The sequence below is a fragment of the Onychomys torridus genome, chromosome 9 (assembly GCF_903995425.1).
Source record: "Onychomys torridus chromosome 9, mOncTor1.1, whole genome shotgun sequence".
Lineage (NCBI taxonomy): Eukaryota > Metazoa > Chordata > Mammalia > Rodentia > Cricetidae > Onychomys > Onychomys torridus.
Genome location: NC_050451.1, coordinates 48,617,139 through 48,641,846, shown reverse-complemented (window position 1 = coordinate 48,641,846; position 24,708 = coordinate 48,617,139).

Below are 24,708 nucleotides of genomic sequence, written 5' to 3'. Positions count from 1 at the left end.
CTCTCTCTCCCTCTCTCCCTCCGTCTCCTCCTTCTCCCCCTCCGTCTCTCCCTCCGTCTCTCCCTCTCTTTCTCCCTCCCTCTCTCCCTCCCTTTCTCCCTCCCTCTCTCCCTCCATCTCCTCCCTCTCTCTCCCTTCCCTGCCCCCATCTCTCCTTTCCTCTTTCCTTCCCTTCCTATTTCCTGACCAAATCCTGCTGTGTTACTCAGGCTGGCCTCCAACTCAAGACCCTTCTCCCTCCTTATCTCCAGTGCTAGGGTTACAGGTATATACAGCTATGTCTTGCTTTTGTTTGCTGATTTCTAATATTATTGACTTCTAATTGTCACCTATATAATAATCAATGAGCTTATTCTACCTTCTTTCCCCACTCACATTCATGCATGGTGATGACTTCCACCTAGTCAAAATATACAATGGATGCCCTTCTCAGAGACCCTCACCACGTTGTCCTTGGGTGTGCTTTTGAACACACTAAGTGCTCACGGTTCGGCCTTTTGCTCTGTGTTAGAGAGAGTTTATCCTCTGAGATGTTCCTCAGGGCCTTGTGAGGGTGGCATGCCTCGAACACTTGCATGTGTGGTGCATTTCATGTTGGCTGCTCATTAGCTTTTTGTAGCTTCTTTCCTCCTCCTCCTCCTTTTTTGTTTTAAGATTTGTTTTATGTGTGTAATTGTTTTGCCTGTATGGATATGTATGTACCACATGCATGCCCAGTGTCCAAAGGAGGTCTGACGAGGGCATCAGATCCCCTAGAAGAACTAGCGTTATGGATGGTTGTGTGAGCCACATTGTGGGCTCTGGAAATCGATGCCAGGTCCTCTGAAAGAGAAACAAGGGCTCTCAACCACTGAGCCACCTCCCCAGCCCCTGTGGCCTATGTCTTTAAGGAGCACGGCAGGCTCGTTCTTCCCTCCTCTCCCCTTCATCTTCTGGTCCAGTGTCTCTCTGCATCCCTGTGCAGCATCGATTCTGTATGCTGTCTTTTCTATGTTACTCTTGGATAGCAGTCCAAGTCGTTTGCCCTTGTGAGTTACTTGGCTCCCTTTATATGTAAATAAAAGCTTTTAAAAATTTTACTTGGTTTTTTGTTTGTTTGGTTGATTTTTATTTTTCAAGGCAGGGTTTCTCTGCTATCCTGGGCAAATAGGGTAGCCCTGGATGTTGTCCTGGAACTCACACTGTAGACCAAGTTGGCTTCAAACTCAGAAATCTACCTGCCTCTTCCTCTTGAGTGGTGGGATTTAAGGCGTGCACCACCACTGCCTGGCATGAGCCTAAAAGCTTTAACTAGGCTATGTTTATTTGAACTTGTGCAGTCAGGTGTTGTTTAACTCAAGGAGCATTCTCTTGTGCCAGAGAATACAGCACGGGAGAAACTCTGCCAGTGGTCCATTTTAAATGTCAGTATACATGCCAGACCTTCATTTTTATCTTCTGTTTCAACATTTTTTTTTCACTTTTAAGATGTATTTTATTTTTAATTGTGTGTAGTGTAGTGCTCACAGCGGCCAGAAGAGGGTGTCAGATCCCCAGGAGTAGGAGTTACAGGCGGTTTTAAATCTCCAGACATGGGTGTTGGGGCCCAAACTGTGCTCTGATGGATGGAAGAGCAGTGCCAGAACTTGAGCCACCCCTCCAAGTCCCCATTCAACATCTCCTCCTCCCCCTCCTCCTCCTCCTCCTCCTCCTCCTCCTCCTCCTCTTTCATTTCTTGTTTATGTTCTTGGCTGTTTTCTTTCTATTATTTAATGCTCATTATAAAATTTCCGTTTGAGTCTGTTCTTACTTTGCTCACCAGTAATTAACTTGCCTTTCATTTCTGAGATGATGTTACCTTTTGCTATATTTTATTTCCTCATTTTAGTTGGATTTTATTCACTTCTTCCTGCTTGCAAGTGTTCTGTTGCCAAGCCATGCCGCTAGCACCAGAGCACATTGGATCTTGTTCGAGTACTGGGCTTTCCTCCTGTTGCTTGAGTTCTTTGGTTTAAATGCTTTGGTTCTCATTGTCTGGGTTTTGTTTTGTTTTTCCTTTAGTAGGTTTGCATAGCTGCACATTGATTATGTTTGTGTGTGTGTATCAGTCAGCTCTTTATTTTTTAACAACAACGACAGCAACAACAAATTACCACAAAAATTACTTGCTTAAGACCAAAATTTCAGTGGCTTATAAGTATGTATTGCTGAGTGAATGGATCTTCAGGTGCCTTACTTTGCTTATTCATGAAGCCACATTCAGCTGCTGGGTTGGCTGGTGACAGGGCCCTGCTGGGATGGATAGCTTGGTCCCTTGGTCCCTGTAGTCTTTTGTGCTAAAGGTGGCATCTTAAGAAGGTATCAGGGGAAACTGTGACCACGTGTGAAGCCTCATCTCAGGTCTTCCAGAGTGGTAATTCCATTGTGTCCTGGCGAATGGAGCCATGATATTAGCCAAGACTCAAGGAAGGAGAAATCAAGTCCCCAGTCACATAATGAAGGAGCTTTTGTAGCTGAGAAGAGGGATTGGGCATCCATCCTAGTGAATGATTTAGTACAGAAAATTCCTGGTTCCAGGGGGACATTGTGTATAAAAGATTCATCAGATACTGCATGTTATTTTTTGAAGGATGCTTAGGAGACAGGTCCCATGTCTCTGGCACTCTTTTATCTTTGGGAAATTGAACCAATTCATATTCAGCTTTAGTTTATTTCTTATTGCATTACTAACTTCCCAAAAGGGAACTAACTCACTTGCCAATCTTAGTTCCCCACAGTGCCAGCTCAGGTCTCGCACATAGTTAACCCTCCCTGTGTTCAGGGCTTCGAGGCATCACAGTCACTTTCAAGCATTGTCACCCTGGGGAAGGAGTTCTCTTCCTTAGAGGGTTTTCATTTGGATTTATTCCGAGACAAGTCTTACCTTCTGTCCTAGATTGGCCTTGAACTCTGTCATCCTGCCTCAGCCTCCCTAGTGCAGGAATTGCAGGCATGTAGTACCATGCTGGCTCAATTTTAGGCAGATCTTAAATCCTTGTGGCTCAGTTCCTTTTCTGTTACTGTGATCAGACACCATGATGAAGCAAGAGTCTGATTGGGCTTCTGGTTTCAGAGAGTCAGAGTCCAAGATGGCAGAGTGAAGGATGGCGACAGGTGTCTGGAGCCGGAGCTGAGAGCTCACATTCTGACTCACAAGCAGGCAGAAAAGGCACACTGGGAGTGGTGTGAGTGTTTTGAAACTTCCAAGCCTACCTCCAGTGCCACATCCCCTCCAACAAGGCCACACCTCCTCATCCTTCCCAAGAGGCTCCACCAACTGGGGGCCAAACATTCAAACCTAAGAGTCTATGGGGCCATTCTCATTCATGGTTACTTCCCTGGTCTCCTCGCAAAGGCTGGGGCCGGGAACTTAGGTATAGCTTTCCTGGAAGTTGCTATTTTTTTCCCTACATTCAGCTTGTTGGAGGTCTATAGTCCTTTTGTCTCCAGTTTCTGCAGCTCACATAAAATAATCTGTCCTTCACTGTTTGCTGGACATTGTGGAGAGGTTCAGCTGTCGATGGCCACTACTGTCTTGGCCCTCTGGACATCCATCCTTTTCGATGACTCATTATTCCTGTCCTCTTGCTTTCTGTGTTGGACTTTTTCTAAATAACCTTTTCAGATTTTCAGCTGGAAAATACTTTTCCCAGCTGAAACTGCCATTTTTACTTCATGTTTTTGTTTTGGAGGTTTCCAGCTTACCCAGGGAGTTCAGTTCTACTCTCATTGGGGTAATTGGTTCTTGGGGGAAATACTGCCTTAGAGAATCTTTGCCCATCTTACAAGTTTCCTCATGGCTCATGGGTCTCATTTTGGCCCACTGCTTTTTCTTGAAAATGGTTCCAATCTCCTTTACCCTCTCACCCCACCTCTCTCGGTACCTTTTCTATAAACTTTCTTTAATGCTTTCAAAAATGTGGCTGTCACTTATCAGGCCCAGGACGCACTCCATGGGCTACTTTCCACTGCAGTCAGCTTCACTGTCACTGGGCTGTCACTAGCCTGATCAGAAAGAAACATTGAAAGGAGCAGAAGAGGCTGGCCAGCAGTGCAGAAACAGGAGACATACGTGGTAGACAGACTGAGCACTTATGTAACTATTACCTGTGACACACACGAGGCAGCCCAGGGCAGGGCCTGAGTCAGAATCACTTGTACCACATGGGGCTGCCTCTGAGGGCACAGCTGACAGGCTTGGTTGACTGAGCACATTGTGATCCGATCTGGTATCAACAGAGGCTTTCTTTAATACATTTCTTTGTCTCAGCGGATGAGGCTGATGACAAGCACAAAAGCCTGTCATCTATTTATAGCTCGAGTGTGGCGTGTGTGGTTCCAACTTGCAGTGTAAGACATCTTTCAGGCCCTCCGAGTCCTCTCCCCAGCTCCCCAGAGCCTGTTCTGTGGATTTGAGCCATTTTGCTGAGTGATCTCTAAGCTGCCAGTTTTCTGATGCAAAGACTTTTTAAGTTCCCAACCTCTCATTTTCCCACAAGGCCGACTCATACTTGTCTTCTGCCCTTGACTTCCACGTTTCTCTTTTATTGACGTAACTTGCCATTTGATAGGTATGCCTGTAACCTAAGCCTGCCTGTACCCCTCAGAACAGGATGGTTATTATTCTTGTTTGGAGGGAGAGAAACTGGAATGACTAGGGCCAGCTCACAGCTGGAAGCAGCACCATGAGGTAATACAGACCTCTTATCAGATAGCTCCGATAGTTGAGATCATTGAATCACCACATGGGAAAACTAGACAAATACCTTGGATTGGGCATATGGTATGGGGAGTTACATTTATTTTTGCTTGTTTCGTGTGTGTGTGTGTGTGTGTGTGTGTGTGTGTGTGTGTGTGTGTGTGTGTGTGTCTGCACACGTGCGTGCCCTGGCATGCTTGTGGAGATCAAAGGACAACTTTCGTTCCACCTGCGTCCCAGCGATGAAATTTCAGTCATCAGGTTAGGCAGCATGCACTGTACCCACTGGGCTGTCATGCAGGTCTGGTTTGGGGCAGGGGTGTTTAATAGAACTCTGTTTTTCCCTAGAGGCTTTTGGGATGATTCTGAGGGTTAGCAGAACATTCTTTGTGTGAGCAGGACCTGGCTGGCACATGCTTGTAACTTAGTTCTCTAGAGAAGTTGGGGCTACATAATAACCTGTCCAAACAAACACTTTTTTTCTATGGGCTAGGGGAGAGAACAGGAAATAATCCTGAAAGTTTTAAATTTCAGAGAAAAGATCTCCCAAAGGGTACAACAGAGCGGCTGAAAATGTGGAGTCATGAAGTGTTTCATGGATATGGCAGCAGATTAACGTTGCTTCCTACTTGAGTGGTCACATGACAGAGACAGACGTATACAGAGCTCTCTGCCCACTTGTCCTGAGTCTGCAGCAGTGGCCACCTTGTTAGCCAGTGTCCCTTCAGTCTTAAGTCTGAAAGATAAAGAGCAGGAGGTCAGTGGGGATGGTTTTTCAGGTAGCCAAATGGCTCCATCCCTGAGAAGGCCACATAAACATTTCACCTTCTGAAAGACAAGACTATGATCACCAGTGGTAGAGACAGATGTGGCTTTTCAATGAGTTCTGTGCTATGGTTCTATCAGGCCCTGGAACAACCTACATTAATTTGGTGGCTTCATAACTAAGCAGGCAGAATGTCTCTAACCCCATCTCTGTGTCCCCAGTTGCCCACTGTGGTCTTCTTCTGCAGAGTTCATAATGTGTCTTACCTGTCCCTCCCTTTGTGTGTGTGTCCCTCTAAACATCCTGGGAGAAACGCACAGCCCCCTTTGCAGAAGGGTTAAGGAATATGTGAAGGATAAGAGATATCTGGGTTCAGATTACACATCTCTATTTAAAAATAAGATGTCTTGTTCCCCCAATTCATTAAGAAGACATTTCAGCACCCATCAGCCCCTGCTCTGAAAAGAAATACATGCCTATTGGGAAATTTGAAAACCACAGAAGAGGAGGAAGGAGGAAGGAGTGGAGGAAGGAGGGAAACATTAATGCTGTTATTAAACATTAATCCCATGGTTCTCCATTACTGTTTTGATTGAACATTTAAAAAATGCAATGTCCTAAGGAAACATTAGCAGAGAATTTTTGGTATAGAAGCATTTCCTTGTGTGACTTGAGCACATGGATCTGTTATGAAGATCAGGGTTAAAAACCTTACCATGAAAACAAAGACCAAAACCATAAATGATATTGCTTTCCCCACAGTTTCTCAGGTGATGGAGGAAGACAGTTCCAGTGTTACAGAATACACATGGTAGACATGGACAGCTGTGTCCTCTCTCACCACATTCTTAATTCTGCCCCCCCCCCCACCCCCCCGGAGCTTAGAAATCCTTTACTATCCTTCTAGAGCCATTATCCAAAAGGGATGAAGGTTCAAGATTGAAAAGGGAGAACACCGAAAATAACTTGATGAAATGGGTTACTGCTTGAAAGGGTGGCCTGAGAGGAAGAGGTTCTCCAACATGAATTCCATAGAGCTCAAGATGACCTGAAAGAGTCTGACAGCACGAAGTACTTTATCTTCTGTAGACTTGCTTTCCTGGTCCTTTATCTCCTGGGACCTGTGCTACCTGTGGCTGTCACTGTGGACAGCCTCTTCTGACTCCTGCGAGCTCGGAGGCCTGTTAAGTCTTGGTCCCTTAAGCTTTGTCCAAGAAGTGCGTGAGGGCATAGTGTGAGGGTCAGGTGGCTCAGTGGCCACCACAGTCTCTGTATCTCAGAGCACCCAAGCCTTGCCCTGGCTCAGTGGTTCATTGGCTTTGAGTATCTGACGGCCATGCTTTTTAATAAGTTCTGTGTGGGTTACCCATAGTCAGCGCCTGAAAGTGCTAACATTCATTCAGGAAGCTCTAACAAATAATTGTTCTTGGGGTGGGGAATCCCTTGCCCAGCTCAAAACAAAACAAAAAAATGGAAAGAAAAACAACATAATAATAGTATGAATAAAGTACCAATTAGAGAAAAATAGACTCAAGAATATCAATGGACAGGCATGGTGGTGCATGTGTTCAGTTCCAGCACTCAGGCGGCAGAGGCAGGCGGAACTAAGAGTTTGAAGCCAGCCTGGTCTACAGAGTTCCACGGTTACATAGTGAGACCCTGAGACTTTGTCTTGAAAAAAAAAAAAAATCACAAAATGAATATTATCACCAACAAGCATGAAAAAGAATGTAATTTTTCTGAGCACAGCTCTGCTTTCCAAATGGGCATTTGATGCCCCTGACCAGCTACCCTGACAACATGAGCCACTCTGGCTGCACTGCAAGGCCGCTTGTCTGTTCTCAGGGGACTCTGTCCTTAAGTGGAGCTCTCTGTGCCCTTGGCCTTCCTGGATGTTTTCTGAGTCTTTCTGGGTCTTCCTCACCCCCTGACCTTTTTCTCCTCTCTCTAAGGGAGGAGGGAAGGAAGATGTGTGTGCAGGAGTCCTGCAGTCTGCTGAGTAAGCTGGGGTGCTAGACAGAAGGAGGAGAGAAGAAGGGAGAGGCAGGCATGGGGTGTAGAGGCCTGAAGAGGCGGCATTGCCTTTACTTAAATGCTCAGGGCCCTGTAGACCTGGCGACCTCCAGCAAATGAGGCCAGAAAAACCACCAGAGACATCATCGCAACGTGCAAGTGAGGGTGTGGGGGTTTGTCCTGGTCTGAAGGCAGCATATGACCCTTCTAGTGTCTGGCATTTGGAAGTCAGCCATGCTCTTGTCTCTGCCCCCTGAGTGCTGGTCTGAAGGCAGCATATGACCCTTCTAGTGTCTGGCATTTGGAAGTCAGCCATGCTCTTGTCTCTGCCCCCTGAGTGCCAGAATGACAGGCGTGCATCACATCCTGCTTGTTCCTAGTCTTTATTCATAAGTGAGCACTTTGTTCACTATGATATGAGAGGAGAATTGGGCTGAGTATATCCAATAGACTTGTTTTTCCAAAGTTCAGTCACCAACATTGGCACTGTTTTCCAGGGAAGAATAATTGGATTCATTCTGGCAAATATTCAAATGTGTGGCACATTTGAGAGCTACTCAAAAGCCACGGAAGTGGGGTTCACCCGCTCTGTGCGGTGTCAGGATGTGTTCAAGTAGCCTGTGGCAGCCATGGCCACCTACTCTCCAGTGGGTTGCAGCTAGTTGGATGCACAGAGGGAACCTTTCTTGCCTCTGAGCTTTCGCACTTATGTCTGGTCTAGATCAGACCTATAAAGTGCTAGCTCCTCCTCTTCCTCACTGGCCATCAACTGCTCCATTTCCACAATGTGCAACCGCAGCAGTTTTGGGTGCTAAATTATTCAGAACTAGCTTTGGCTGAAATGTGCCTGCCTTTGCTGTTTCTTCACATTCAGAGAAAGAAATCAGAAAGCAGTGAGGGGAAGATGTGGACGTACACGAACACCACAGAGCTGAAGTAATTTTAGCCCCATGAACACCATAGAGCTGACTACAACCAACTTTGCAATGTCGATTTCACAAACTACCTTTAAATTTTGGCCATGTAAGAAATTCTCACCACTGAGGAGCCCATTTGCCAATATGGAGATGTTTCTGTTCATCTCACTTCCAGGACCTTTGGTGTGGCGGAGAGGAGAAAGAAAGAGGAGTGCACACATCTTCTCACGTGTGTGTGTGTGTGTGTGTGTGTGTGTGTGTGTGTGTGTGTGTGTGTGTGTGTGTGTGTGTGTGTGTATACAAACACATGCCTTTATGTTATGTGCTTAGTAAGTTCTTGCATAGGGTGCTCTGAGATTTTTCCCATTCTCCTTTTCTCAAGTGATAAGAATTCCTATGGCCTTAATCAAGCTGCAGTCCAGATGCTGGAGGGAGGGAAGAGACACGTTGATTGTAACCGACAGCATCAGGCTCCATCAACAAAGAGAAAGTAAAGAATGCTGCATGCTCTTCTGAGAGCAGAGGCCCAGCCCCCAAAGCTGCAGGGCTTGTGCCTGCTCTTGGGGCCATCTGAAGAGGTGCAGGGTCCTACTATGGACACACTCCTTCCCAAGCTTTGTCAGCTGGCGTCATCCTGCCCTGTTCCTTGTTGTTTAAATGATATATGCTTCTATCCACAATTTTATCATAAAACACCCCAGCCCTTTATTAGGTCTCATGTGCATTCTTCCAGCTGCAATGGGCCAAGCTGCTGTAGCTTAGGGAATCTGCCCTGGGACCAATCCTTTTATCTTTAGCTAGCTAGCATCTGCACACTCAGTAGACCCCCTCATTTCAAAGAACTCTTAGACTCAAAAGTTTGACTTAACACAAGATTTAGCTTTTGAATACTGTATATTTCTTTCTTTTTTTTTAACATAATTTTAAAAATTGATTCCTTGGGAATTTCACATCATGCCCCCCAATCCCACTTATTTCCCGGTCTTTCCATGTACACCCTTGTAAACTCTCTTGCAAAAGAAAAATGTATTTGTGTGTGCCTAAGTGTATAAATGTGCACTGTGTGCATCCAGGAGCCCCCAAGGGCAGAACAGGGCATTGGATCCTTGGAACTGGAGTGGCATGTAGTTGTGAACCATGTGGGTGCTGAGAATTGAACCCAGGTCTTCTGCAAGAACTGTAAGTGCTCTTAACTGCTGAGACACCTCTCCAGTCCTAAATAACACAGTTTTAAAATGACTGGTTTTAAAGATGGCTCCTGCCTACAAGGACACAAGCCAAGGTGCTGGATTCCCCATGTGGTTACAATCCCCACCCACCCCAGGTCAGAGCCCACACAGTTCTGTCAGTGTTCTTGGCACCTCTTGTAGAAGCTGGATTAACTGTGCATGTGGCTACCCTGGTGGTCTCTAGCTAGGAGACTAAGGAAGCACAGCTGATTGCCTGTTCTTCCAGAAGGATCCTGCTCACCTCAGCTTCCAGCACGCAGTTTGAATATGTGCTCTTAACACAAGTAGGTATGAAACTGTGCATACTCCAGCAGCGTTTAATGGCGGATAGAAAATGAAGCTGTGTCCCTACATCTGTTGGTTCTGCATCCTATAATGGATTCAATTAACCACAGATGGAAAATAGATGAAAACAGTTTGTATCTGTGCTGAACACACAAATACTTTGTTTTGTTTTTTTTGTCATTATTTCCTAAACAATGCAATCTTATAACTATTTGTATGACATTTGCATTGTATTGGGTATCACAAGATACTTAGAATGATGCAAGGGGTCCAACATCTTGACATTGCACTATGACATTGTCATCTACAAAAGTGTTGGACCACCATTACAAATATCCTGGGACACATGTGACCTGTTGGGCATATCTGAAAATTATTCTTGAGGAAGCATATGAGATCTACGCAAATACTACACAACTTTATACTCGGGGTTTGAGTACCTGTGCATCTTGGTCTCTGCAGGCATTCAGAAGCCAGTCTTTGGAGAGAGAAGGGCTCATGCTTTATAGATACATACTGTAGGAACCCACCGTGACGGGCCATGGGTCCAGTCAGTCTCTCTGATGCAGAGTAGGACGACAGTGATAACATGTATAATGGTGGCTTCTTAGAAGCCACTCAGCGAAGAGTAAGCAGGTCTTCCTGCTTTTCCTGTACATTTCCCTGCGCTGCACTTCCTCCTCTGCCACTGACTCAGTAGCAGCCACTGGCTAAAGAAGAAAGGGACTCACCCTGTCTCAAAGCGGCACACGCGTTCAAAGTTTCCTTGCTCCAAAGGTTAGCTCTGCTGTGCAAAGGCTCCCACCGTCACTGAAAGACCAGACCTGGAAGTAGCCTCCCCTTGCCATCCAGGAATCCTTGGGGTCCTTCCTCACTAGGCTGAGTCTCAAAGCGGCGTCCCCGCTGCTTCAGCCATCTTTCCTCTAAGTGGCAGGCCTGAGGTTTGGGATCCACAGTTGTCCTCCCTATCAGTCTAGGGTACTCTGAGACTGGAGCCCTTGGGCAGTGATCATCCTGAGGGCAGGCTAAACATTTGCATCTGTTGAAAGCCTGCCGCTGACTACAGAGTGGCTGGCCCTGGAGGGAGGGAGATAACCGAAACACAGAAAGGACAAATGTGGATCGTCTCCTCACGTGAGGATGCCATAGAATGACCCAACCTCCAGAGGGCAGGCTGGCGACAGCTGGTCCAGGGAGGCTGGGAGAGTATGGCTGCCAGGGACAGTGTGTGTAGCTAGGAGGGCTCTCTCCCACGACTCTAGACCACAGTCATGATTAGCAATGTTTGCATGTGCATTTCAAAATAAGCAGAGGAGAAGGTTTCCAATGTTGATGAAGACTGTAAATCTCTGTGGTGCTGACCATACAAATTGATCTGACATCACACCTCACGTTATTCATCACACTGTGTGCTGTGAATGCACATAGTGACTGTGTGCTGCCAGAAATACAAAATGTGAAAGCTACAGAAGAAAAAGTCATGCTTTTTCCTATATCCCCAGAGACTGAGGTGGTGATAAGGGTAGGGTAGGAGGGCTGCGCCTCAGGAGCCCCCCCTCTCCCTAAGCTGCACAGGGCTGATTTATATGGTCCGCAACGTTGCAACCTTAGTTCTGAAATGAACCTGGGTTCATGTCAGTAGGCGGTGAGATAAAAGGATCTTAATTGAGTTAATTATATTTTTAAATTTTCTATTTATATGTATGATGCATATGTAGGCATGCCTGTGCCTTGGCACAGATGTGGAGGTCAGAGGGCAACACTGTGGAGTCGGTTCTCAACTTCTGCCATTATGTGGCCGACACTAAATGCTTTATACATGTGGATTTATTGTTTTGAAACCATTGACTTTCAGAGTTTGAAGGGACCTACTCACAGCATTTTTACTGTGGAAAAACAAGGCCAAATTTTAGGTAGTGACTTGGCCAAGGAACCACATTCTTTATTTCATACGTTCTTGGTGACAGTTCCATAAATGATCTACTTAATGATGGGGAAAGCAGATCAGTAAAAGGCTGAGGGAAACAGAGATAAGCAGGGAAGGGGAGTGTTAAACATCAATCACCTTCCAAATTCCTCTGAAAATGGAAGATCAGCTTCCTCAGGTGATACAGATTGGCCTAGAAAGACATACACAATGAAAATAAAAAATTGGCCTGTAAAATTTGTTTTGCTCTACATCATAAGTAACTTAAGTCATGCAGTTTGATCTTTCAGAAACAATATGTGTGGGCATGGTGGTACATGCTTATAATCACAGGACTCAGGAGGCTGAGGCAAGATTAGGAGTTCGAGGCCAGCCTGAGCCACATTGTAAGTTCAAGACTAACTTGGGATACATAGCAAGAATGCATATTTTTAAAAAGTGTTAAAAAGCTTATATGTTTCTGTGACATTTCTAATGCCAATATTTAAAAATTAAAGAAGAAATATTTAACAAACAAACAGGCCACCACCACCAACAAAACCCCAGGAGACTGCCGTTTGGGTACATAGACATCAAGCCCTGAGCTTGTATGGAAAGCAACAGACTGAGAAAATGTTTGACGAGCTGTGGCGTTTCTGAAGTGAGGAGGCAGTTGCTATTTTGGCTTCAGATTTACCATGTAGCTCAGCACAGCCTTGAACCTGAGATCATTCTGCCCTTGCCTCCCAAGTGCTGGGTTTACAAGTCTACACCGTCACACCAACTTATGTGATGTTGGGGATGGAATTCAAGGCCTTGTGCATGCTAGGCCTGCACTGGCAAGCTGAGCTACATCCCCGTTCTGGAAGCAGTTACTTTAGTCGTGGAAAATGAGATGAATGAAGACAGCGAGAGAGAATCTCAGGGCCATGGGGAGCTATCGTCCTAATTACTTTCCTCATGAGCTTTCACATACTGGGAAACCTGGGGGGGCATCCCACCCCCACTTTTCCCCCAGGGTTCTCTTGAGCAGGAGCAGCAGGAAATATTAGATAGAAGTAAAGAGGGGAGAGAAACAGATAGAAAACACAGGACAGCCTCAGGGGGTCCTGGATCCTAATCCTTTGGGCCCTGACTGTCTCTGCCAAAGGGCTTTTAAAGGAACGCCAAGGGGTGAAGCAAAAGACCTCCCCCCAGCACAGCCAAGTGCAGACCATCTCAGACACCTGGTACTCAGACCCGTGGTCAAATCGTCCTCTTTATACAGACCTGCTGGGTAAAGCCACTAGGAAACCTAAATGGGCTCCAACAGGAAACAAGAATTCCCAAATACACGTGTAGGCACAAGTTACAGGTTTTTGTTTTTTGAAGCATGATAGGAAAAGCATGGCACATTTCACAGCTCTCATCTAGAGCCAGGCTAATCACCCCATTCAAATGAATCAGGGTTCCAGGGTTCTAGAAGTGAGGTTCCAAAGTGGACTACCAGCTGGTGCTCATGAGTGTGCGTTGTCTATAGTTCAAGTGCTGAGGAATGGCGTGAGGAGCACTGGGTGGCTTCCTTTTATGCTGACACACTTGTGTATGCACACGTTCTTTATAATGGCATGCTCCAGGGGAGTTTGACGAAGAGCAAGGAGCACAGAGGATGAAAGAACTTGCATCAGCCTGTACTATTCCGCTGATGAGTGATACAGTAATTTGTATTGTCCTGGTCGTGGCTTGGGGACATTTACTTCCCACTCCCATCAATCTCCATTCTCCCTCCCAAAGTCTATACCTTACGTGACAGCAGCCCCAAGGATAAGCTTTTCCATCCCTAAATCTTTCCCATGCACATATTCTAGAGCTCTAGACACTTGGAAGTAACTGGAACTTACTGCCCTCTAAAGTCCAGCAAGCAGATAGGGCCTCAGAAGGGCTGATTACCCAGGGCAAGCCACAGCGTTAGAAACTCAGTCCCCTGCCAGCACAGAGTGACCAGAGTCTCCAGGAAGCCCCCAGTTGACACCCTCATCAAATGGAACATCTCTACCCTCTGCTGTATTGCTCTGCCTCTGAGTCACAGCCTCAGACCTCTGGCGGGTCATGCTTAGGTCATGTGGTCACCTCCAGATGAAGTGTTGGAGGGCTGTGGTATTGTGACTGGACTCTGAAGCCCTTCAGTAGAGTGAAGAGACAGCGGTCCATAGCTCCTGTTGTCTTGTCAACACCTGAGGTAGCTGTGACAGAAAGCACAGGTGCCTGATTGAAGCCTTCTGTGCTGCTGACATGAAGTACGGCTTTTCATTTTGTCCTCCTGACTATTGATAATCAATGTTTGAACCTGTCAATTTTCCACTGCAAGTCTGCTTTTGGCTAGCTTGTTTGATGTTCTGGGCAAACTATTCAACTTCTCTGATCCAGAATTCCCTTTTCTACAAAGCAGATGCAGGTACACTTAGCTCTTTGCGTGGTTTTGAAACTTAATGGAGACAGTGCTGGCAACTCATTTGCCCTGTTACTTGATCTGGAGTAGGCACTCTGTCATCACTATTATAAAACCAGACCATCTGCAGAAGACTCACTAACACCATCAAACTGCGGTGTTAGCTGTGGAGGCCTCCAGGATCCTTGGTTGCGTTGTGTCTGCCACAGAGACGCCATGTCTCTCTCTGTGGTTGGTTGCTTTCCTGGTGCTGGCAATCAAGTGTAGAGTCACCCACATGCTAGGCAGGTGCTCTACTATGGAGCCACAGCCTCAGTCCACCCCTTTCTCTTGTCTAGACATCTGTCTGTACCCCATTTCACCCCATACCGGCACCACTACATTTTCTGGTCATAATATCACAACACCACAAACTTGGCAGATTATGAAGGGGAGGAATTGCAACCCTCCATTCTACTCCAAGTTGATTGGCTGCATTGGTGGTGACTTCCTTGGCAAAATCCTGGGGTGACGCAGACCATTAGCTGGCAAGAGACGGAGGTGTGCCCATGTCTTCCATTTTCTCTCCCCTCTTCCAGATCTAGCAGAGTCCCATCATGGGACTGCATCCTGACGATCTTGTTGGACACTGAGTTCCTTCTCAAGGCTCTTCCACTAGGACCATGGTTGGATTGAGGCCTCACCCTTGTCACCCTCACCATGAGGCAAACTTGCATTCTAACCACAGCAGCAACCGGGGCTGTGGTCCCTCTGTCACTCATCCCAGGCACAGGTTCAGCCTTGGATGGAAGCCGCAGCTTTTAGGGGAATGGTCCCTCTGTAATCCTATATCTCATCATAGCTCATCTGAGATTATGTCTGTACTCCCAGTAATTAGGAGGAAAAAATCAGGACTTTGTCTGAAAACAACAGAAAGATGACTTTTTCCTACTGTATCTTTAAAATTGTAAAACTAGCCTGCGAGATGGCCAAGCCTGAGGAATTACATTCCACCCCTTGAATCCACTTGCTAGTGGGAGAGAACTGAATCTTGCAAATTGTCCTCTCACCTCCTGGGTGCTGTGGCATGTATATGTCCTCACCAAATAAAAAAGGAAAATTTTAAAATGTAAACTATAAAGAAGAATCCAGAAGTTTTAATACTCCTTTCTCTAGTAGTGGACATAGATACATAATATAAAGACATATATTGATGGTGACAAGTATTTACATAGTTGACATATGTGTATTGAAAATGGGTAAGCATGTATTTGTTCACTATATGTATTCACATCTTCACTCTCTTTTTTGGGGGCAAGATCTTGCTCTATACAGTCTAGGCTGTTCTCTAACTCAAGACCATCCTGTCTCAGCCTTCCAAGAACTGGTGCTACAAGTTTGGACCTCATGACAGGCATTTATTTTTCCTTCATTAAAGATTATATTACAGGGCCGGAGAAATGGCTCAGTGATTCAGAGCAATCGTTGCTTTTGTCCTGAGGACCTGGGCTCAGTTCCTAGCATCCACATGGTAGTTCACAATCAGCCATCTCTCCAGTTCCAGGTGATCTTGTCAGATCTCTTCTGACCTCTTCTGACCTCTGCAGGCACCAGGCACTTACATGGTTGTGGGAGCCCACAGAAGCTCTCTAGTGAGAACTTACTCAGGGTCAGAGAATCTGGGCTTGCTTTACCCAGCAGGGCTACATAACGAGATGTTTGGTCACGCGTGTTTACCAGGTGTTTGGAAGGGCCTACACTTGGCTGTATGGTGTGCTTTGATCTTGCAAGAGAGAGGTCTTTTGCCTCACCCCTTGGTGTTAGAATTCTGTCCTCACTCCAGCTGCATGACTGCACATGCACAGTTCAGGAGTTAATCAAAGGGTCTTGCGTCTTACATCATTGTGCACTGGTGATCATGAATGTGGAGCATGGTCGCACAATCTGCACATGCATAGTATGGCTCTGTAAGCCCATCTGCGTCTTAAAGAGCTGTGACTCAGATCCCACCCTCTCTCTCTGTTCTGCTCCCCGCACCCCACTGTCTTTCTCTCTGCCCTCTGCACATGCTCCTTCACAGGTTCTCTTGTTCCTCCACTTCCTCCTAATAATGCTCTCTGTAACTAGGTAGTCATAGCTGTGGCTCATGACCTCTTTGCACAGTAAGCAGCACCTCAACCAGTGCCATTTATCATTCATTTCATTGGTGCCGTGACTTGGATGGGCCCTTCTGGCTGCTCTGTGTCCGGGGCTGAGCGTCGGAAACCTACACCGAGGTCCATTGGACCTGCGACTGCCCACTCCAGTTTTACCATTTGCCCAGTCGCCGGACCACTCTACACACCACACATGCTGCCAAGATTGGTGAGTCCCCTGCTGTTTCCCATGACTGCAGCCTGAGATATATTCCTTTCACCAAACCCCAGGGCAGCCCTCGGTACCACAACACATTCTATCTTAACAAAGTATTGGATGCTGTCTGGGTTCCTGGGGGGTCCTCCGGTACGTATGCCCCAGTCCTTGCCCTTCTCATGACGATGATTGGGTAATTTGTGCTGTTATGCCGGTCCACAGACTGCCTATTCTCAAGGACACTTGAAATAGGAGCCTGAGGATTCTGTTTGTTATTTTATTTTTCCTCTCTCGGCTGCAGCCATGGGACATGGGGTCTTCCTTCTCATGGTTCCACTCCTCCTCTGACAAATGCCTTAAATATCCCAGATACCAGTAAATTTGGCTGCATAACGGCTGCTTCAACCCTGATATTCCATGGGAATTGTCTAACTTCTGCCAGCGAACGGACAAATGATAAGAGTTACCTTATCCCTAAACTTTCTACCAAAGCTCTGAATCCTTCTCCCTCCCCATTTCTGATTCTTTCTCTGCCATGTGCAACCACTTCTGCCTGTCTGACTTCCACTCTGCTCTCTGGTATTGGGCGGGCTCTCTAGTATCCAGATCTCACCTCAACTCCTTCCACTGGTTCTCAAGCTGCCCTGAGAAGCACAGACAGGTCTGAAAGCAGGCTAGGATGCATGCAAATACGTTTATGATCAGGGCCCACATGGGGATCCCAGTAATCAGGATGGCTCTTTAGCCAGAGATCAGTTTATAGTCTGCCTCCTGGCGGGTCTTCCTAAAGCTGTCCTCAAGCCAGCAGGCTATCAAAAACAAACAAACAAAAATTTCAGGACATGGAATAAAATCCATCTCTTGTCTCCCAGACCTTCCCAACATAAGGGCTAAACCTTAAGCATCTGGAGAGCAAGGCTCCTGACCCCACAGGTGGAAGTTTCAGCTGTGGCATTTAAGGTGGACCGGGGAGAGATAAGAAAGCCATGAACAGAATTGCCAAGTGCTGGCCCACGCTGTCCGTCTGGCTCTCGAAAGCCGCTGGGTCCCTGTTTTAAGCATGAGGGGCAGAGTGGGGGAAAGGCCACGCAGGCTAGTGCATGCCCTGCCAAGCCATCAATTGAGCCTTGTTCAAAGTGCCACCTAGAGAGACAACTGGTCAGCTGACTGTCCCTGGGCACCTAGGGGCATGGGAGCATCAAACTACGACCTCCAGCAGACCTCTAGGCTTGGCCACGGCTCCCAGGGAACCTAGAACGCAGCACGGAAGCGATCCATTTCTTTCCTTCTGGAGCTACTTACACTGGAGCCACAGTCCTGGGGAGTTTTGGGGTCCCACCTCTCCTCATCTCACTATTGTTGGGGTAGGGAGGACAGCCTTACCCACCTCACCAGACTTAATTGTACTTTCAGGGTTACTTACTGGGAAGAATTTTCCAGCTAAGGCAGGAGCTTCCATGTCATTGCTCCCTCCGTGTGCCTCACTCCAGACCTGTCAGCAGTGCTTCTCCTACTCATGCACAGGGACGCAGACAGGGCCCTGCTCTCTGCCTTGTCCCTAATTTCAAAGGCATGAGTTCTCACCCCACAAGCTTTTCTCTACCTAGTTCCCTCTTCTAATTAACTGCTCAGATAATTGTTACAGGACCACCACAAAGCTGGAGTCCAGGGATCATCAAGTAACAAACAGTAACAGTCCAAAGGTATTTATAAAAACAGACTTTAATATAACCATCTATTACTGTTAAATGTTCTCAACAATTGATCACCTGTGTGCCTCATGTATGCTAAACCAGTAAAGAAAAACACATGCCTTAAAACAATCTGTTTCTGATAAAGTAAGTGCAGGTTAAAAAATTAAAAACATGTTACAATCTCTCTGTCTCTCTCATTAACACTAACCAATACAAGAAGATTATCAAATACTACAATGGTCATCAGCCCAAGACTTTAATTTTCTCATGGCTACTTCTTAATATGTTCAAATTTTTTTGTAAGCTCCAGAAACCAGCTCGAATTCATCTGGACAGGTAGGATCAGCTTCAGATAAGTGCAACCCAAATTCCTGGTCCTGGGACTCCCCTTCCCTCACTCTGGAACCTCCCTGAAGCTAAATTTTTTTTATTCTAAGCTTTTCTCTGTCTCACCAGCATCCTGTCAGACACCAAAGCAGCCAGAGTGCCAAGTCAAGAAAGATGAACATCTGTGAGGCAGCAGACAACAGCCCAGGATGCCTGTCTACCTTGGAAGCCCCCTTCCCTACCCGCTAAGAGCCAACCAATGCCCACCAAATCAGCTGGAAGCAATTTTTCCAGGAGAAATGATGCCTGTTCACTTGTTTTTATAATAAGCAAAAAGTCTGGAATGTTAAAATTCTGCCCTCACTCCAGCTACATGACCACACATGCGTAGTTCAGGAATTAAGCAAAGGGTCTTGCGTCTTACATCATCAGTGTGTGCTGGTGATCACATACATGCAGTGTGGTTGCATAGTCTGCACATGCGTGGCATGTCTCTGTAAGCCCATCTGCGCCTTAAAGAGCCATGACTCAGATCCCACCCTCTTTCTCTCTATTCTTCTTCCCCTACCCCACCATCTTTCTCTCTGACCTCTGCATGTGTTCCTTCCCAGGCCTGGTTCTCTTGTACCCCCACTTCCTTCTAATATAGCTCTCTGTAACTAGGTAGTCGTGGCCATGGCTCTTTGTGTGGTAACCAGCACCGTTTATCATTCATTTCACTTGGCATATTATAAAAAGCCCTTTTCAATAAAAGGTGAGGCTGTTGGGTATTGATCCAGGCCCTCCCGAAGCTATCCTGTGTTTCTGTCTTTCTTCTTGTCATCTAGGTCTATCTTTCTATCTGATATTTCCTAATTCCTCTCTCCGCCACCTAAGAACCCTTCAAAAGGTGGGAGCAGGCTCCCACACATGTTATACATACATACATACATGCAGGAAAAACATTCATATACATATAATAAAAGTAATCTAAAGATTTTAAAAAGGTTATATTATACTTTTAAATTTCTCAAATAGTTTAAAAACATTTGTATTTAAAAACAATCAAGGTTCTCTTTATACACTGCTGGTGGGAATGATGCAGGTACTATAGAAATCAGAATGGAGGTTCTTCAGAAAACTAAAAATAAAGCTATCATGTGATACAAATCTGCTACTCTTGGGTCTGTATCTGAAAGATTCTGATTTAACACAGCAGACACTTGCACATCCATGTACATTGCTCTAGTATTTGCAACAGCCAGAAAATGGAACAGCTTAGATGTCTATCGACAGATGAATGGTAGGGAAAAAGTGACATCTATCTATCTATCTATCTATCTATCTATCTATCTATCATATATATGAAATGTATATTAATGAAATTTTATTCAGCTATGAAAATGAAATAATGACATCTATAGGCAAATATATGCAATAGGAAACCATTATGTTAGGCAAAATAAGCCAGACCTAGAAAAACAAATGTGACATTTCCTCTTATATGTTGAATCTAGGTTAAAGTGTGTGTGTGTGTGTGTGTGTGTGTGTGTGTGTGTGTGTGTTTTGTGTAGGTTGTGAATGTAAACAAATCACCTATGAGAGGGGAAGACATCATCTTGAGGGAGGGAATGGGTAAGATAATACAATAGAATGCAATTGGCTGGGCATGGTGACACACACCTTTGATCCCAGTACTTGGGAGGCAGAGGTAGATGGATCTCTGTGAGTTGGAGGCCAGCCTGGTCTACTTGTCAAGTTCCATGCCAGTCAAAGCTACACAGTGAGATTGTGTCTCAGAATAAAAAGCAATCTGCATGAAAGAAGGATTATCTAGGGGCAGGGAGCTAAGGTTGGAGAATGGCAGTGGAGAAAAGGGGTGAATATATATATATATATATATATATATAGTTCATTTTCAAATATTTATATGTATGTTTGAAAATGCCACAGTGGAACTTCTTCCATTGCACACCAATTTTAAACAGTAAACTTAATCCAAGGTTATTTTTATTTATTTGTACATCTTTTTTTCTTTTTTTTTTGAGCTGAGGATCGAACCCAGGGCCTTGTGCTTGCCAGGCAAGTGCTCTACCACTGAGCTAAATCCCCAACCCTGTACATCTTTATTTATTTACTTATTTTTTAAAATTTTTTGAGACAGGGTTTCCGTGTAGTTTTGGTGCTTGTCCTGGATCTTGGTCTGTAGACCAAGGAACTCACAGAGATCTGCCTGCCTCTGCCTCCTGAGTGCTGGGATTAAAGGTGTGCGCCACTGTCGCCCGGCCTTGTACATCTTCTTATTTATGGGGCTTGTTCTCCAAATTTTTCCTGTTTAAAAATAATATGAATACTTTAGTATTTAAAATGTTATCTCTTTGTATTTTAAAGGTCAAGAAAGTTTGCAGTGAACTGTGAACCTCTTGACTATGTAATCTGATAGTCTTAACATATGCACGCAGTATCTACCCTTTGTTAACAGGCAAGTTTCCATGACCCCAGAAGTTCCCTTGAGTCCCTTCCCCTTCTGGTAAACCTCCACAACTTGACCCTTATTCTTTTGAATTCAACTGCCTCAGGTTTGCCCAGTCATTTTCAATGAATTTCTAGATTCATCTATGTGGTTTGCCGGTTTGTACCTTATTGCTGAGTCACAATCCATTAACAGACGACAGTGGTGCATCCACTGGCCTGTTCATGGCCATTTGGACTATTTCCAGTTTGGAGCTATTAATACTCCCTTTTGAGTATTTTTGTAGAAATAACACGTTCATTTCTCTTGGGTAAGGATTTGAAGGTAGAATTTCTTTGTTGTTAGAGTTTTCCTGCCTGGCCCACAGTCAGGACAAATCTCTCTCACCTGCCAGGCCCATAGACGCTCAGAACCAACCAAGTAAACACACAGAAACTTACATTGTTTACAAACTGTATGGCTGTGGCAGGCTTCTTGTTATCTACTTCTTCTAACTTAAATTAACCCATTTCTATTAATCTATACCTTGTCACATGGCTTGTGGCTTACCAGTGTTTTTACATGTTGCTTGTCATGGCAGTGGCTGGCAGTGTCTCTCCACCCCAGCCTTCCACTTCCCATAATTCTCCTCCTTCTTGTCCCGCCTACTCTATCCTTCCTGCCTGGCTACTGGCCAATCAGCACTTTATTTTACCCAATCAGAGCAACACATTTGACATACAGAACATCCCATAGCACTTCCCCTTTTCTTTTTTTCAAAAAGCAAGGTTTTAACTTATACATAGTAAAATTACATATAACAATACAATCATCAAGCAAGAATTACAGTTACAATATTAAAGAAGATATCCTATCTTATATTTGTGAATCTAAGGTTTTATATCTAACTTATCTTTTATCATAATTGAGGAAATTATAACTATCTAGTCTTCAACCACATCAAAGACCTCAGAAGGATATAATATTACTTGAGAACCGGGAGAAGGATGCAAGTAACTTTTGGGAGTCTTGCAGGGTAGACAGAGACAGCTGGTAGCCCAGACAGTCATCTAATGTTCCTTTGTCAAGTTGGGGCATTTGTCTTCAGCCTGCAGGGCTAGAGTCTCTCGTTCACTTCTCTCAGTGTCCTATAGAATGTCTGGCAGTTTCCTCTGCGAAGCAGGAACCTGAAGGACCATTTTGTCAAGCAAAGTTTAGTGGTCACCTTTCTATGGGTCCTGCATGTCCAGTCGATCAAGCAGTCCAGGCAAGAACAGTTTCTTGTCCAAATGGCTATTTTTGCCAAGGTGAAGATAAACTCCATATGAAGTGTCTTCAATGCCCATCCTCCTCTCTGAAGTAAATTGGTGCTGCCAGGAGCAGACATGTCTCACTGTCCAGAAAGTCTAAATTTTAAAAATATTTTAAATGCCATATTCTGTAGACCTTTGAAGTGTTTTAAGATTACCTGTCTATCTGAAATATATCTATGTAATCTAGAAAACTTAACTAACATGTTACATACAAGTTTGACTATCATAGATGACTAATTATAATCTATTTTTAATTATCCATTACAATTTAAATGAGTTGCATAAATATACCTCAAATGAGAGTAGAAATATATATATATATATATGTATATATATATATATATACAGTATAACAAAATTAACTTTAAGTTTGTATCAATAGACTAAACTCTATACCAATGTAAAACATTTTAAACAAGTTGTTGCTCTTTAAACGTAAGTTCATTAATCTACCCTTTTATCCTATTATATCTATATCATATCCCCCTTTCTTCTTTAGAAAGAGATTATATTTATAATCAACCTGATTTAAATAAAAATATTGGTTTTTCTCTGTCCCACATCATTGCGTATATTGATCTTTATGAGAGATCACTAGGTTGTTTTTTGCTTGTTTCTTAACTGGTTACACCAACTTATACCCATATAATCCCAGTAGGTCAGCATCATCAACAATATTTGGAATTATTCTTTAATTTGGACATGCTGACCATTGCAGAAGAGGTTCTTATTTTAATTTTCTCATTCCTGGTGACTACTGACATTTGTCACCTTTCAGGTGACCCTGTGCCTTCTGCTTATCTTCATTTGATAGGTGTGTGTTCAGGTATTCTGACCATTTTTGAAACACTTGATTTGTGGGGGTTATTTACATTATATAGAAAGTCCCTTGATTTACCAGTTGTGAAAAAAGTCTCTTCCCAGTCCATGGCCTTCCTCTTCACCATGCTGTATCTTTTGCTGAGTGGAAGCCGTGGTTCCGACTTTCGCGGCTAGCACTTTTCATGTCCTTGCATGGCAGCTTTCCCCATTTTTTCCCTAGAAGATTGAAAGACCCGCCCCCTTTTTAATATTTATGATTCATTTTAAGTGTTGTGCATGAATTAAAGGTTAAAGGCTTTTCCCGAGTCTGAGCATCCAGCTGTCACAGGATTGTCTGTTGAGAGGACTGTCTCCACTCAACTGAGATGCTTTTTAGTGTCTTTACCAAAATTACTTTGCCATATGGCTCTGGGTCTATTTCTAGACTCTCTGTTCTGTTTCAACGCGCTATTTCTCTATTTATTGCCCACACTCTACAGTCTCCTTACAGAGTAAATGCTTTTTACCATGTTCTCTGCATGCCATGTATTCAGTGTATTCAGGGTGGAGGACTTACACATCTTTCACTAAATTTTCTGTACATCTTATAGTGTGGTTCTCAGTAATATTTGATTAAAATTAAAGGTGCTCATTTCTAGTTCTGCTAGATTGTATTTCCCCAAATGGCTGCAGCAATGTTTCCAACTCCCATGCTCTTCCAGAATCTTGTCACTCTGTTTCCTCCCTGCTTGTGCTGACTGGGCCTTTGTGACTGTCTGGACAACCAGGATGTGGTTGAAGTGGCAGAGCATGTATTCCCAGGCCAGGTCAGGACAGGTGACCCTGTGTCTTGAAATATCTACTCTCAGAATCCAGTCACCTGGTTTCCAGAAGCCCAGGTGGAGAGGGCCCCACAGCAGGCCAGTAGCCAGTGTCAGAAATGAACATGAGCAGACTAATGGAGAAATGGATGGGAGGAGCCCCTTGACTACTGCCCTGATTTCACTGGGAGATAGTCACAGCCTGCTCCGTATTTACCGTGTACACAGTTTGGGACACTGCTCCCCCTCAAAAAGAAAAGAAACTTGTTAGAAATGAGAATCCAGACAGGATTTAGGCCATCAAAGTGCATCCATGTAATCTTCAGTAAGAATCTGTAGAAGAATGAGATTTACATGACGTGATCTCCCTTCAAAGACCGTTTGCCCCATCCTGTCAGAGTTGATGGTTAGTTGGTCTGCAAACAGCAGAGAGAAAGAGGATGAAAGGAAGGAAGGAATTAGTCTGTGGACAGGAGGAAGGGCAAATGGGTTCCAGCCTGTGTTGGGGGGTTTTGATTGAGATTTGTTTGTCTCTATCTTTCAGTGTGCTGTATACATGCTCTTTCCTTTTTAAAAAATGTTGCATCACGCACACAAATACTTTGAAAAGAAACGGTTCTAGGGCTGGTGGCTTAGTCAGTTTCACTGAGGCTGGCTCTCCCAAGGCGTCCTTCCTCCCCGACAGGCTGCTCTGTTCTCGACTTGGGAAAAGCTCACCATGGCCAATGA